The sequence below is a fragment of the Oryctolagus cuniculus genome, chromosome 2, assembly GCF_051225735.1.
Source record: "Oryctolagus cuniculus isolate XC-2025 breed Fujian yellow rabbit chromosome 2, ASM5122573v1, whole genome shotgun sequence".
In the NCBI taxonomy this organism is placed as follows: Eukaryota; Metazoa; Chordata; class Mammalia; order Lagomorpha; family Leporidae; genus Oryctolagus; species Oryctolagus cuniculus.
The window spans coordinates 173,635,682-173,650,994 of NC_142868.1; the positions used below are offsets into that span (position 1 = coordinate 173,635,682).

The window sequence follows — 15,313 nt, forward strand, 5'->3', positions numbered from 1 at the left end:
TTACAAAATATGCTTAAGGATGTGCTACACACAGAAACACAGAAAGATAGTCATCATGATAAAAGAATGTGAAAGCAGAACACCTTCAAAGCAAGCAATAGAAATGTTTACAGAAAAATTGCAAAGCCATGTCATCACTTATAAATAGTAAATTTGAAGGGCTAAATTCTTTAATTAAAAGATACAGGACAGCTCAACGGATTAAAAAAAAAAAAGACTCATCTATTCACTGCCTACAAGAAACACATCTCACTGACCAAGATACACACACTAGGGTGGAAAAAAGATAATCCATGCTAATATAATTCAAAACTGAGTAGGTGTAGCCATCCTAATATCAGACAAAATAGATTTTAACACAAAAACTATTAAAAGAAAAGAGACAAAGAAGAGTACCATGTAGTGATTAAGAGATGAATTAAACAGGAAGATGCGACTCTAATAATTGTATATACATCTAACACCAGGGTGTGTGGATATTTTAAACAAATATTAATGGATATAAAAGAATACATGGACTCAATACAGTGGTAATGGGGGACTTCAACACATAAATTTCATCAATGGGCAGATCAACTAGACAGAAAATCAACAACAACAAAAAGAAAACAGAGATAATCTACACTACGGATAAAATGGACCTAATATCTCTACAGAACCTTCCATCCCCTAGTTGTAGACTACAATCTTTTCATCAGTGCATGAAAATTTCCCTGGGATAGACCACATGCTAGCCATAAAGCAATTCAGCAAATTCAAAAAATTCTAAATTATACCACGCATCTTTTCTGACCACAATGGAATGAAGATGGAAATTAAAAACTCAATAATCTCTAGAACATATCTAACACATGGAGACTGAACAACATGCTCCTGAGCAGTGGGTCATACAAGAAATCAAAAGGGAAATAAAAAATTCCAGAAATGAAAGAAAATAACAATACAACATATCAAAATTTATGACATAAATCAAAACCAGTGTTAGGAGGGATGTTTATAGCAATTGGTTCCTATATCAAAAAATGAATGTGGTATCAACACATCTCAGGGACCTCGAAAAACAACAACAAATCAAAATAAATTAGTAGGAGGAAAGAAATAATTAAAATTAGAGAACAAATAAGCAAACTTGAAACAAGAATTCCATTCAAAGGATCAGTGAAACAAAGAGGTGGTTGTTTGAAAAAATAATCAAAACTGATACACCGTTGGCTCAACTAACCAAAAAAAGTAGACCCAAATTGATAAAATCTCAGATGAAAAAGTAAATGTAACAATTGATACCATAGAAATAAAAAGATTGATCAGGAATTAATATAGTGTGGTGTGTCAACAAATTGGAAAATCTAGAAAACATGGGTGGATTCCTGGATACATACAATCTACCAAAATTGAGTCATGAAGACAAAGAACTTAAACAAACCAAAATATAAGACAGAGATTGAATCAGAAATAAAGAAACTCTCAGCAAAGAAAAGCCCAGGACCAGATGGCTTCACTGCTTAAAAAAGAACTAACTCCAATTCTTCTCGAACTACTCAAAATAATCAGAAGGGAAGGAATCTTCCTAAACTCCTTTTATGAGACCAGCATCACCTAAACACATAAACCAAAGAAACATAACTATGGACCAATATCCCTGATGAACACAGATGTGAAAATCCTTAACAAAATACTACCTAATCAAATACAACAACAAAACAGAAAGATAATTTACCCAGACCAAGTGGAATTTATCCCTGGTATGCAGGGATGGTACAACATTCACAAATCAATAACAAACTGAAGACTAAAACCATATGATTATTTCAATAGATACAGAAAAAGCATTTGATAAAACACAACATTCTTTTATGATGAAAACCTTAAGAAAATTGGCAATAGAAGGAACATTCTTCAATACAAGCAAGGCAATTTGTGAAAAACCCATAGCAAGGTTCTTACTGAATTTGGAAAAGTTGGAAGCATCCCCACTGAGATATGGAACCAGACAAGGATGCCCACTCTCACCACTGCTATTCAATATAGTCCTGAAAGTTTTAACCAGAGTCATTAGGTAAGAAAAAGAGATCAATGGGATACAAACTGGGAAAGAAGAAGTCAAACCATCCCCATTTGCAGATAACATGATTCTCTATATATAGGGGAACACAAAGACTCTACTAAGACACTATCGGAAATTATAAACAAGTTTGGTAAAGTGGTATTATATAAACAACACACAGAATCAATAGCCTTTTCATAAACAGACAATGCAATGGCTGAGAAAGAACTTCTAAGATCAATCCCATTCACAACAGCAACATAAAAATTAAATACTTTGAAATACATTTTACTAAGATCTCTATGATTAAAATTACAAAACATTAAAGAAAGAAATAGAAGGCACAAAGAAGTGGAAAAATTTTCCACATTCATTGATTGGTATAATTAATATCATGAAAACATCCATACTATCAAAAGCAGTTTAAAGATTCAATGCAATCTGAATCAAAATACCAATGATATTCTTAGATCTAGAAAAAATGATGCTAAAATTTATATGAAAACACAAGAGCCTCTGAATAGCTAAAGCAATCTTATATCACAAAAACAAAGCTGGAGACATTACAATGCCAGATTTCAAGACACACTATAGTGCAGTTATAATGAAAACCACCTGGTATTGGCATAGATGTAGACATGTAGATCAACAGAACAGAATAGAAACCCCAGAACTCAATTCATGCATCTGCAAGCAACTATCTTTGACAAAGGAGCAAAAATCAATACCTGGAGCAAGGACATTCTCTTTAACAAACAGTGCAGAGAAAACTGCATCTTTGTATGCAGAGGTAGGAAAGAAGACCAATACCTCACACTTTATACAAAATCAACTCAATACAGATCAAAGGTCTAAATCGTTGACCTGATACAATCAAATTACTAGAGGAGAACAATGGGGAAGCTCTGCAAGACATTGACATAGGCAGACTTCTTGGAAAAGACCTCAGAAGCATAGGTTATCAAAGCCAAGACTGACAGTTGGGACTACATCAAGCTAAGAAGTTTCTGCACTGCAAAAGAAACTAGACAAAGTGAAGGGGCAACTGATAGAATGGGAGAAAACATTTGCAAACTATGCAACTGATAAAGTATTAACATGTAGAATATATAAAGAGCTCAATAAATTCAACAGCAAAAGAAGCAATCCAGTTAAGTAATGAGCAAAGGGCTGAACAGGTATTTTTCAAGAGAGGAAATTAAAATGGCCAAGAACACAAGAAAAATGCTCAGGATCACTAGCCACTAAGGAAATGCAAATAAAAAACACAAAGAGGTTTTACCTCATCTAGTTAGAATGACTATCAAACAGAAGTCAACAAACAGTAAGTGCTAGAGAGGATGTGGGGAAAAAGTTACCCTAATGCATTGTTGCTGGGAATACAAACTAGTACAGCCACTGCGGAAGACAGCATGGAGATACCTCAGAAAGCTGAAAATAGATATACTATTTGACCCAGTAATTCCACTTCTGGGAATTTACCCAAGGGAAATGAAATCAGCATATGAAAGCCTTATCTGTACTCCCATGTTAATCACAGCTCAATTCACAATAGCTAAGATTGGAATCAACCCAGATATTAATCAACTGATGACTAGAAAAAAATTATGATATACATAATTTATATATTATAAATATATAATATATACACATGTGTTATATTTATATAATGTATATTATGTATAGTGCATATGTCATATAAATTTATATTTATATATTATATATAAATGATATATTATATATATTAATATATATACACACTCTAAGGAATACTACTCAGTGATAAAAAACGAACAAAATTCTGCTTTCTGCAACAAAATGGATTGTGGGCAGCCACAGGTAGTTGCTCCCTTTGTTTACACTTAAACATATGAATGGAGACTTCCCGGCACAGACAATTAGGCTAGGGAGATTCTGGGAAGAGGCAGGAAGAACCTAAACCTTTCACAAGAGATGATACAGATAATCAGTCACACCTGTAACCTGCATTTATCACCTAAGTGTTTTATTGTAACCTTAAGAGCCTTTTTGATATGTAAATCTTTTGTGCTCCTTCTTGTAAACAACTGGTCATGTTTAAATACTACTGGATTTCTTCAATAAAGGAGCCTTGATCAGGACTTGTCTTGGCTCCATTCTTTGTGTCCTTGTCCCCGCATTCCCGCTCTCTGTTTCAGGAAGACCCAGTTCATTGTGCCGCAGGCCAGCACAATGGATGCGACTGGAAAGCATTGTAGTTAGTGAATAAGTCAATCCCCAAAAGGCAAATATTTTATGTTTTTGCTGATCTGTGGTAACTAACAGAGTATCAAAAATGTCCTGTATAGGATTGAAATTGATATTTTGAATACCAATGACTGCTTATATCCCTTGTCTCTACTGATGAGGAAGAGTGCTTTTTTCTTTTTACTATTTGTTGAATTCTTTACTTAGTGTAGGGTTAATCTTACGACTACAAAGTACACTGATAGTAGATCATTGTAAACATTAAGAGAGAGAATAAGAAGTAGGAGGAAGTGTGGGAGTATGGGTGGGTGGGAGTGTAAGGTGAGATGTATCTCTATGTTTCTAAATGTATACACGAAATTTTTATACCTTCAATAATTTTTTTTTAAAAAGAAACAAAAATTAACGTGAGGAATCCCCATAAGCAGCTATTTTATTCATGCAGTTATCTGAGGAATGTCTTCTGAGTGAGATAACCACCCCTACTACAAAGATGCTATATTAGACGGGTCTGGCATGTTAGTGAAAGAGGGAGGGAGGGAATGAATGTGACTGGAATGGAGTACAGAAAGAAGAAAGATAATAAGATAATAAAGGTCATATATATTTACAAACATGTAAGGCCATGTGGACTTAAATCAGGATGAGACCAAGTGTTTTAGAAGAGTAATATCATTTCCTATTTTAGCAAGATTATTCTACCTGGTGAAAGACAATAGATTGGTGGTATAGTGGGAAGACTTACTGAGGGACCATGGTAGAAAGAAGGTAAGCAATGGTGATAAAATGAAAATAATTGGGGAATTTAATAGAATAGTAATTCTGTAACACACACTCATTTCTGCCATTAGGTAGGCATACAGGTATCCCAGGCAAGATATATCCCTCCATATGTAAAAATATTCATAGAAACTCCCCAAATTAAGGTATTTGGATAAAATCTGTGTCATACCTAGACTGTGAAACTGAGATTTGTTAAAAGAATCAATTGCTTGAAGATAATGACTACCACCTATTATGAATAAGGTCTTTTAAAAAGATTTATTTATTGTATTTGAAAGGCAGAGTTACAGAAAGGCAGAGCCAGAGACAGATTGGGTGGGGGGGGGGGTGGTCTTTCATCTGCTAGTTCACTCCACAGATGGCTGCAATGGCCAGAGCTGAGCCAATCCGATGCCTGGAGCCAGGAGTTTCTTCTAGGTCTCCCAGGCAGGTGCAAGGGCCCAAGGACTTGGGCCATCTTCCATTGCTTTCCCAGGCCATAGCAGAGAGTTGGATTGGAAGTGGAGCATCCAGGACTCAAACCAGCAACAATGTGGAATGCTGGCACTGCAGGCAACGGCTTTATGTGCTACACCACAGCACCGGTCCCAAGAATAGGTTTTCATTTACTAGTTAAGATATAGCTCGTAAATTTAGACCTGTATTAAAATCTAAATTTTATTTCTGCCCATCAACAATTTTTCATATAGATTAGGTAACAGGAGCTCTAAACCAAAGAGGGCAAGACTATTGTCTGAGACCTGCTGAACTAGCCTGTTACACTTATTTTCACTCGCCTCTCTATGGTTTCTTCCTTCTTCCCATGCGTTATATGGTCCTTAGAAACTCTATCAGCAATCTCATGGTCTTAATTTTTTTTTTTTTTTTTTGACAGGCAGAGTGGACAGTGAGAGAGAGAGAGACAGAGAGAAAGGTCTTCCTTTTGCCGTTGGTTCACCCTCCAATGGCCGCTGCTGCCGACACGCTGCGGCTGGCGCACCGCGCTGATCCAATGGCAGGAGCCAGGTACTTACCCTGGTCTCCCATGGGGTGCAGGGCACAAGCACTTGGGCCATCCTCCACTGCACTCCCTGGCCACAGCAGAGAGCTGGCCTGGAAGTGGGGCAACTGGGACAGAATCCGGCGCCCAGACCGGGACTAGAACCCGGTGTGCCGGCACCGCAAGGCGGAGGATTAGCCTAGTGAGCCGCGGTGCCGGCCTTAAATTTTATTTTTATTTATACTATTCTTGTTCACGATTCTATGAAACTTTCCATTTTCATGTCCTTCATTATTTCTCAGAAACAAGTAGTTTGAAAGTTTCAGGTGTTATATTTAGTTATACTCACAGTAACCAAGAAGTTGGAACAACTTAAGTGTCATTCAGCTGATGAATGAATAAAGAAAATATGGCACATATCTACACTTCACCAATTTCTCAACACCATTTGGCATTTTCCATTTCTTCTCCCTGAAATACTTTCTCATTCTGGATTTTATTATTCTATGATCTCATCATCCTACCTTTGCTTAGCACCAAGCCCAGCCATCATCCCCATTGTCACTCTCTTCCTGTGCAACCTACTGTTGGCCAATGGCATTAGTAACATTCCACCTATGCTGATTCTTCCCATCTCTTCCCAGATGTTTCAGGGAAAATCTGATACCTTCACTTGAATATTTACTAAAAATTTTGAAATTCTTTAAAAATGTTTTTATTTATTTTTATTTTTATATGAAAGGCAGAGAGAGGGGGAGAGAGAGAAAAAGCAATTGTTTCTGGTGTTTCACTCTCCCTGTGGCACACCCCTTTCCCCCACTGCTCACAAAAGCAGGGGCTCGGGCAGGCCAAAGTCCGGTGCCAGGAACTCAGTCTGGGTCTTTCATATGTGTGGCATAGACCCAAACACCCAAGCCATCAACTGCTGCAGCCTTCCCAGGTATACACTAGGAGAAAGGCGGAATTAGACGTGGAGCAGGGACTCAAACTCAGCCACTCAATGTGGCATCTTAAGTGGTGCCTTAACCACCATGCTATTCAGTCAAACATTTTAAAATTCTTAATGCCCATATCTCCAAATCTTTTTCCTTCTATTTTCTTAGTAAACAATTCAATAATCGAATTTACTGAAATATAAAGCAAATATCATGTGTAATTGTGCTTTATCCCCCACAGCCCACATCCAGTCCACTAGCAAATCTTTTGGTTCTCTTTTTCCAAATCCATATACTTACTATAACCATTCCTAATACCACTAACCTGTCGCCAGTCATCATTTTATCTCACCCATACTAAGACAGTAAGCAATGAACTGGGCTTTCTCTGCAGCCCGTTCTGTCCCTTATGTATGGCAATCACAGTAAGCTTGTGATTTTTTGTTTTTTAATTACTTTTTCATAGGAATATAATACAACCACAGGGATACTTGAGTAAATAAAACATTTTCCAGTAGGCAGCTTGATCATCTTGAAGGAGACTAACATATGAAGTTCAATCACAGGAAGGAGTCATGGAATTTAAGCAAAATGTGAAATTTCTGTTTCTTCACAAGAAATGCATGTGTATTAAATAAGGCTCACATATGGATTACTTTTTAGAAGTAAACAGAATAATTTTAAGTGTGTCCCTAGAAAAGATATACAGAGTGAGAGGGAAACACATGGGACAAAGGGAAAAAGAAAATGATAAACTATTCCATGAGTATAGTGAGTGTTCAACAACTTTGTATTGTGTATGATGAAAAGGCTTTCCAAAGGGATCGATGCAATGCCTGGTACTGACATTTTTTTTTTTCATTTTTCTAGACTTGGCAGAAATAAAGGAGACATTGAAAGAAACGTTTGCATGGATCCTGTTGAGCTGAAGAAGGTAGATGGACATCTCTTTAGACAAATGACAATAGACCCGATCATCCATCTCACAAACGTGTGTCATTAATCCAGCAGAGACCGTGAGAAAGAACACGGATCAAACAAAATCTGAGGGGAAGCAGGAAGGGTGCCGGGCTGGGAGTTGTAGAACTACAGAAGGGTCTCTTATTGATGGGGAGTGTCACCTTGAGCAAGGCTGCGCCTTCGACTGCTTATAAGGTAGCAAGACTAGATCAACTTCAAAGTCCTCTGAGTGCGATCTCTTAGCATTTATCTCCACCTTCACTATTGGAAAGTGACAGATACTGAACTGAATGTGGTAGAATAGTGGCATTATTTCACATACCAAGGAGGCACAATACTATTAGACATATGGAGAAAATAGCCATTAGAACTGTTTCCTTACAGAGTATTTCGAATCAATGACCGATTATACCTCTACAGTTCATATTTGTTACATGAGCCGCCCATATTTTGGAACTGACGGAGAATCCTCTGCTTCAGGACAAAGAGGCATCAATTCTTCATTGTAGACAGCCTGAAGTAAGATGTGAGAAACACTGTTAGGGTCATGGAGTATCTTAGGTATGTGTGCCATATGAGAGTAACTCAGAAAGTTAATGAGAAAAAGTAATTAAAAGGTAAGTTCATTGGGTGTGAAAATTTTTGAAATCCATAGAGTTTTTCCATAGTACTTATTTTTAATGAACTTTTGAAAAACCCCTCAAATGCATGGATTTTGCACATTTTTGCCCCAGGTTGGGCATTGTGATACAGAAGGACAAGTCCTTGCTTGAGACACTCACAGTCCACATTCAAGTGCCAGTTCAAGTCCTGGCTGCTACTCTTCCAATCCAGTTTTCTGCTAAAGCATCCCAGGAAACTAATTGATGATTATTTGCCTGGATTCCTGCCATCCAGAAGGAGTTCTAGACTCCTGCTTTAGCCTGGCCCAGCCCTGGTTATTGCAGGCATTTGGGTAGTGAACCAGTAGATAAAAGATCTCTTACTCTGTCTGTCTGTCTCTCTCTCTTTCCCTTTTTCTCTATGTTGCACTGTTGTCCAAATAGGTGAAAAATAAACGAGTAAATATTTTCTTACAAAAATTTTGCACCAAAATAATCTTACTTTGAATTAGATTTTTCCACAAACTTTTTGAAGTTCCATTTTAAATAAAATCTCAGAGTACAGAATTGTCAAATTGTATTTTTAAATACATGTCAGAATAAATCAAGATTAGTAAATTTAAAAGTACAGAAGTTTGTACTTGACAGAGTAGATTTGCTATATTTTAAAATGTTATTTAACATCTCTAAGACATTCATTATATTCAGAAAAAAAATAACATGAGTGTGCATTTGACCCACAATGTAGATAGCAGATTAAATCAATGTTTGTGGCTCCATCAGAAGATGATGCTCTCTGTAATGTAGGGACTCAGGGAGGGTATATTGTGGGGAGCAATCCGGACTAGACTAAGTTACTCGAATTAAGACTTATTCTATGCATCTGCTCTCCCACAATATGGCGCTGGGAGAGAGGTAAACAGCTTCCGCACAGCTGCCTCCAGTTCAACTAATAAACTGTAGGACTCGCTCCTGATTGGAGGAGAGCAGCGTGCTCGGCGTGTGGGCAGCCGAGTTGGGATTGGCGGAGGAGGACTATAAAGGAGGAGAGAGACGGCATGCATCGGGAACATCTATGGGGAACATCTAGCTGAAGGAACACCTGTGCAGCCCCCGAGTAGAGCCGGCCGGCGGTGTGCCGCTCCCCTGCGGAAGTGGGGAATGCGGCCAGGGGGAACTGCCCTTCCACGGAGGTGGAAGGGATAGTAGCCAACCCGGGAAGAACCAGCAGCAAACCCGGGGAGGGCCGAGCAGACGAAAGAACAGCGCAGGGTCCTGTGTCGTTCCTCCACGAAGAGGGGGAGCGACATAATGGTGCCGTGACTCGGATAGGAAACCTAGCTCGGATAGGAAACCTGACTCGGATAGCAAACTTAGGAGGGAAGAAACGGGAAGAACTGGGAAAATATCGGAGAGAGAGACTAGCAAACAGCCTACGGAAAATATCGGAGAGAGAGACTAGCAAACAGCCTAGGGAAAAGCCGGACGAAAAAGGAGCCGGAAGAAGCTATTGAAAGCCTAGGCATAGACTCGGATTCGGACTACGGGGGGAAGCTGGGAGAAATCTCTAAGGTCGAAAGCGAAAGTGAAAGCTAGAACAAACAGACTCGGATGCGGACTGTGGGGAGAGGCCAGGAGAAATGAGGGAGGAGTATCGTTGGAGGAAAGCTTGGGGAAACATACCGGGTAGAGAAAAATGTTAGGGAAATTGAAGCCGCGGGGGGCAGGCCGAGGCGGACACGAAAGCCACTTTGGGGTTCTCAAGTTAGCCCAGGAATAGGGGGCGAAAAGTTGAAACCAGAAGCTGAGACGCAAGCCAGGTTGGGATCCGTCTGATTAGCCCGGGGAGCAAAGGACGGGAAGCCAAACCGTGGGGCGGAGACGTATGCTGGGTTGAATTCGCCAGGCTAGCCCGGGGAACTTAGATTGAATGCTAATGGCGGAGACGCAAGCTACGCTGTGTTACTCGCGGAAGCCGCCGCGTGCAGAGAGAGCACGGGGCGTGAATAGATAGGGAACGGGGCTGGCGTAGGCCGTGGTTCAGACGTGAAAGGGTTAAGCGTGGAGACCGCGGAGCGCGCGAAGCCGAGCCGCGCAAAGCCGGGAAGCTGCGCAGATGAGAGAGGCGCGCGGGCTGAAGCGGCGCAGAGCCGGGAACCCGCCGGCGGGGCGAGGTGCCGGAAAGCTGCGGGGATAAGAGAAACAGAAGTTTAGAAGTAAAAGAGAAATAGGAATGTTGGCAGACAGAAGTAAAATGGGAGAAATAGGAATACCCGGAGATAGAGAAATAGAGAAAAATAAGGCCTCCCCTCAACATGCCAATGAGAAAGCTTGGATTCGGTCTGCCCAATTAAGTGAGGCGATGAGCACCTGCGGGCAGCTAGCAGCTTATGCGCCGCAGGTCACCGAAGATAGGCACAAACCAACACTAATAAGTCTCCCCCACAATACGGCAATGAGAAGGCTTGGATTCGGTTTGCCTGATAGGTCTTGTAAGTCCCCTGCAGGCAGAGCAGAGCATGCGCTGCAGGGCACCGAACACAGGCACGCATCAGCGCCTAAAAACCTCCTCACAACATGGCGAAGAGAGGACCCGGATTCGGTTTTCCTGATTGATAGGACTTGTAAGAGCCTGTGGCAACTCTAGCAAGTAGAGCAGAGTGTGTGCCGCGGGACACCGAAGACAGGCGCGTATCAACGCTAAAAAATAAAAAGAAAGGGGGATCTGTGGGGAGCAATCCGGACTAGACTAAGTTACTCGAATTAAGACTTATTCTATGCATCTGCTCTCCCACAATATGGCGCTGGGAGAGAGGTAAACAGCTTCCGCACAGCTGCCTCCAGTTCAACTAATAAACTGTAGGACTCGCTCCTGATTGGAGGAGAGCAGCGTGCTCGGCGTGTGGGCAGCCGAGTTGGGATTGGCGGAGGAGGACTATAAAGGAGGAGAGAGACGGCATGCATCGGGAACATCTATGGGGAACATCTAGCTGAAGGAACACCTGTGCAGCCCCCGAGTAGAGCCGGCCGGCGGTGTGCCGCTCCCCTGCGGAAGTGGGGAATGCGGCCAGGGGGAACTGCCCTTCCACGGAGGTGGAAGGGATAGTAGCCAACCCGGGAAGAACCAGCAGCAAACCCGGGGAGGGCCGAGCAGACGAAAGAACAGCGCAGGGTCCTGTGTCGTTCCTCCACGAAGAGGGGGAGCGACAGTATATTGTACACTGAACATGTTAGAAGAGAGTACCATCAGCTAAAGAAACAGTGCAGTGGTAGGCATATCCCAGCAAAAAAAATAAAATAAAAATAAATAAAACTTTTTTTTTAAAGTAGAGTATCTAACAGAAGAAACTATTCTCATCAGAGTGAAGCTCTTAGATAAGATGGCTATCAAACATTAAAAGAGTTACCATTGACTTAGAGCTGCTTATATGGTAGGCATTATACTAGGTACTTTATATTTCTCAACTCATTTCATCCTCATGGCAAATCAAGAAGTTAGATAACATTGTGTTCCTTCTGCAGTTGAAGAACCTGAAGTTTAGAAAGATTTAGGTGATTGTCAATGGTAACAAAGGCAGCATGACATAAAATGAAGAATAAAACCCAGGGCCATTCAAATACAAATTTAGTGCCAGTTCATTTACTTTAAGCTACATAAATGGTCACAGTATCAGTATTCTGAGAAGTTGTATAAGAGTTTCAAGTGAAAAAAAGTTACATCAGAAAGAAAAACTATTCATAAAGGAATAGTAAAAGCAAAAGTGATTTAGGATGACCTAAGAATGAAATCTCATTATTTCCATGGTTTTGGAGTACCAGGTTATAATCTGTTTATCTGAGTGCAAGAATGCATTCATGTATAAACTCAAAATTTCCAAGTAATCAAATGAAATGGCTTGTTACATTTTCATATTCAACAAAATCCTGGCTATATTTTATTTGAAATTTGAAATATAATCAACCTTATGAAAACACAGCTTCGGGTTGGCGCCGTGGCTCAATAGGCTAATCCTCCACCTGCGGCGCCGGCACACCGGGTTCTAGTCCTGGTCGGGGCGCCGGATTCTGTCCCGGTTGCCCCTCTTCCAGGTCAGCTCTCTGCTGTGGCCCGGGAGTGCAGTGGAGGAAATTTGCTGACCTGAAGTCTGATCTGGGAGACAATGCATGTATAAACCTTAGCTCATCAATGAAAAAGATTTGATGTGTACAGACTCTATCATGTTTATCAAAAAGAATATTTTAGATAATTAATAAAATATTTTAGACATTCAAATTGATAAAATAGTATAAAAATTATCTTTTCAGAGAAAGTTGAGTTGCTTACTGTAGTAATAGTCGTTACTAGCTTGAAATAATCTTAGAAATTCAGAAAAGAACACAAAAATTAGGGTACTTATGAGGGTCAAAGCCTGCTTTAATTTAAAGTATTTGTTTTGGATTGGAAAAGTTTCATTATATAGTAATTAAGCATTAATGCACATAGCTAGCCAAGTTTTTAAGGAGAGTTCAAAAAATAGTCTCCAGAATCCAACAGTCTTTCCATGACAGCTACTGGAGGGTTGAACAGTCTAATGTTCATTTGAAGGAATGTATATGAGTTCTTGTAAGAAATGGTCATAAATTGTAACTTTTCTCTTCCTCAGCAAGAGTTTCCCAAAGTAGTAAAATCAAGCTATTACAGTATTTTAGTGGACATTTAATTTTTTAAAAGATTTATTTATTTATTTATTATTTGAAAGGCAGAGTACAGAGAGGCAGAGACAGAGAGAGATCTTTCTTCCACTGGTTCAACGCCCAAAAGAGAGCAATGGAAGGAGCTGGGCTGATCCAAAGCCAAGAGCCTGGAGCTTCTTCCAGGTCTCCCACTTGGGTGCAGGGGGTCAAGCACTTGGGCCATCTTCCACTGCTTTCCCAGGCACATTAGCAGGGAGCTGGATCAGAAGTGAAGCAGCCAGGACTCAAACTGACACCTATAAGGATGTCAGCATTGTAGGTGGTGGCTTTACCTGCTACGCCACAGCACCAGTCTCTAGACATTTAATTTTAATATAAGAAAATGATTTTTGTTTTATTATTAATGTTTGCATGGTTCTGGGAAAACTTTGAAAAATAACTTTTTTCCATGAAGTGCTATTGAGAAACTTTATAGTCACGGAATTTTCCATTAATTAACTCTGCTCATTGGTATCAATAATTATCTATTTTACTTATTTTTATGGTAAATATTATTCTTACTTTCTCATCTGAAAACACTGTATAGTATGGCAAGAGTTTCATTAAAAAGGCCCTTCTCCAGTGCCGTGGCACAGTAGGTTAATCCTCCACCTGCTGCGCTGGAATCCCATATAGGCGCCGGTTCTAATCCCATCTGCCCCTCTTTCAGTCCAGCTCTCTGCTATGGCCTGGGAAAGCAGTAAAAGATGGCCCAAGTCCTTGGGACCCTGCACCCATGTGAGAGACCAGGAAGAAACGCCTGGCTCCTGGCTTCGGATCAGCGCAACTCCAGCCGTTGCAGCCATTTGAGGAGTGAACCAATGGAAGGAAGACCTTTCTCTCTGTCTCTCCCTCTCCCTGTCTGTGACTCTAACTCTCAAATAAAATAAATAAATCTTTAAAAAAATAAAAGGTCCTTCTATGGGCATATATTTAATTCACCACTCTTTTATCCTCTCAATAATACAAACAAAAGCATTTCTTCTACCACAGAACTAGCAAAAGGACAAAAAACATAAATTTTAAGATTTATTTTATTTATTATATTAAAGTAGGGTGACAGAGAGACAGTGATAAAGAGAGATCTTCCATTTGCTGATTCTCTCTCCAAATAGCTGCAATTACCAGCAATGGGCCAGGCCAAAGTCAAGAGCCTGGAACTCCATCCTAGTTTCCCATGTGAGTGGCAGGGGTCCAACCACTTGGGCCATCTTCTACTGCCTTCTAGGCTCAATAGCAGGGACATGGATCAAAGTGAAGCAGCCAGGAGAAACCGTTGCTGTGCTATAGCATACCCATATTGCAAGAGGAGGCTTAACCAGTTGTGCCACAATACTCATCACCATATAATAAATCACTACAAATATGCTGCACATCAGTTTAATTCATTTGCCTTCATTTAGTCTCAACTCAGTTGAAAAGTAAAGGGTTAATATGATAAGAACTATAAAAGGCTATAAAAAGACATAACAGTAGAGGTAAAGAAAAAATAATTTGTTTTACTATTTGTCTTGGTGTCAAGGAAGTGGTAGTTGAGCTAATTATTTTGAAAGATTTATTTATTTATATGAAAGGCAGAGTTACAGAGAGAGAGAGAGAGAGAGTGAAAGTCTTCCATTCCTTGGTTTACTCCCCAAATGGCTGCAGTGGCCAGACCTGGGTTGATCTGAAGTCAGGAGCTTCTTTTGGGTCTCCTATGTGGGTGCAGGGACAAAAGGACTTCAGCCATCTTCTACTGCTTTGCAAGGCAATAGCAGAGAGCTGGATTGGAAGTGGAGTAGCTGGGACTTGAACTGGCATCCATATGGGATGCTGGCACTGCAGGTGGCAGCTTTATCTGCTCTGCTGCAGCGCCAGCCCCAAGCTATTTTTTTTTTATTTTTATTTATTTGAAAGGCAGAGTGACAGAGATGGAGAGAGAGAAAGAGAAAGAGCCCACAGTAGCCAAGACTGGGTCAGCCTGAAGGCAGGATCCATCTGGGCCTCCCATCTGATATCAGGGACCAAAATAATTAAGCCATCACTTGCTGCCTCTCAGGATGAAAATGAACAGGAATACTGGATTAGAAGC

The 15,313-nt window shown here is 40.3% G+C and overlaps 1 long non-coding RNA gene across 9 annotated transcripts in view; it reads right to left on the bottom strand.

Annotated features, from left to right (window-relative positions):
* LOC103347703 (uncharacterized) overlaps positions 1-15,313 on the bottom strand; it is a 162,023-nt gene that overhangs the window by 105,579 nt on the left and 41,131 nt on the right. For 4 of the 9 annotated variants that reach the window (XR_016230491.1, XR_016230492.1, XR_016230490.1 and 1 more), the window contains exon 3: positions 8,389-8,441. This is a non-coding gene — a long non-coding RNA (uncharacterized LOC103347703). Of the gene's footprint in view, positions 1-6,789; positions 6,980-8,388; positions 8,442-11,936; positions 12,061-15,313 lie in introns of those variants that run through there. The other 5 variants (XR_016230496.1, XR_016230497.1, XR_016230495.1 and 2 more) reach the window with 3 other exon arrangements.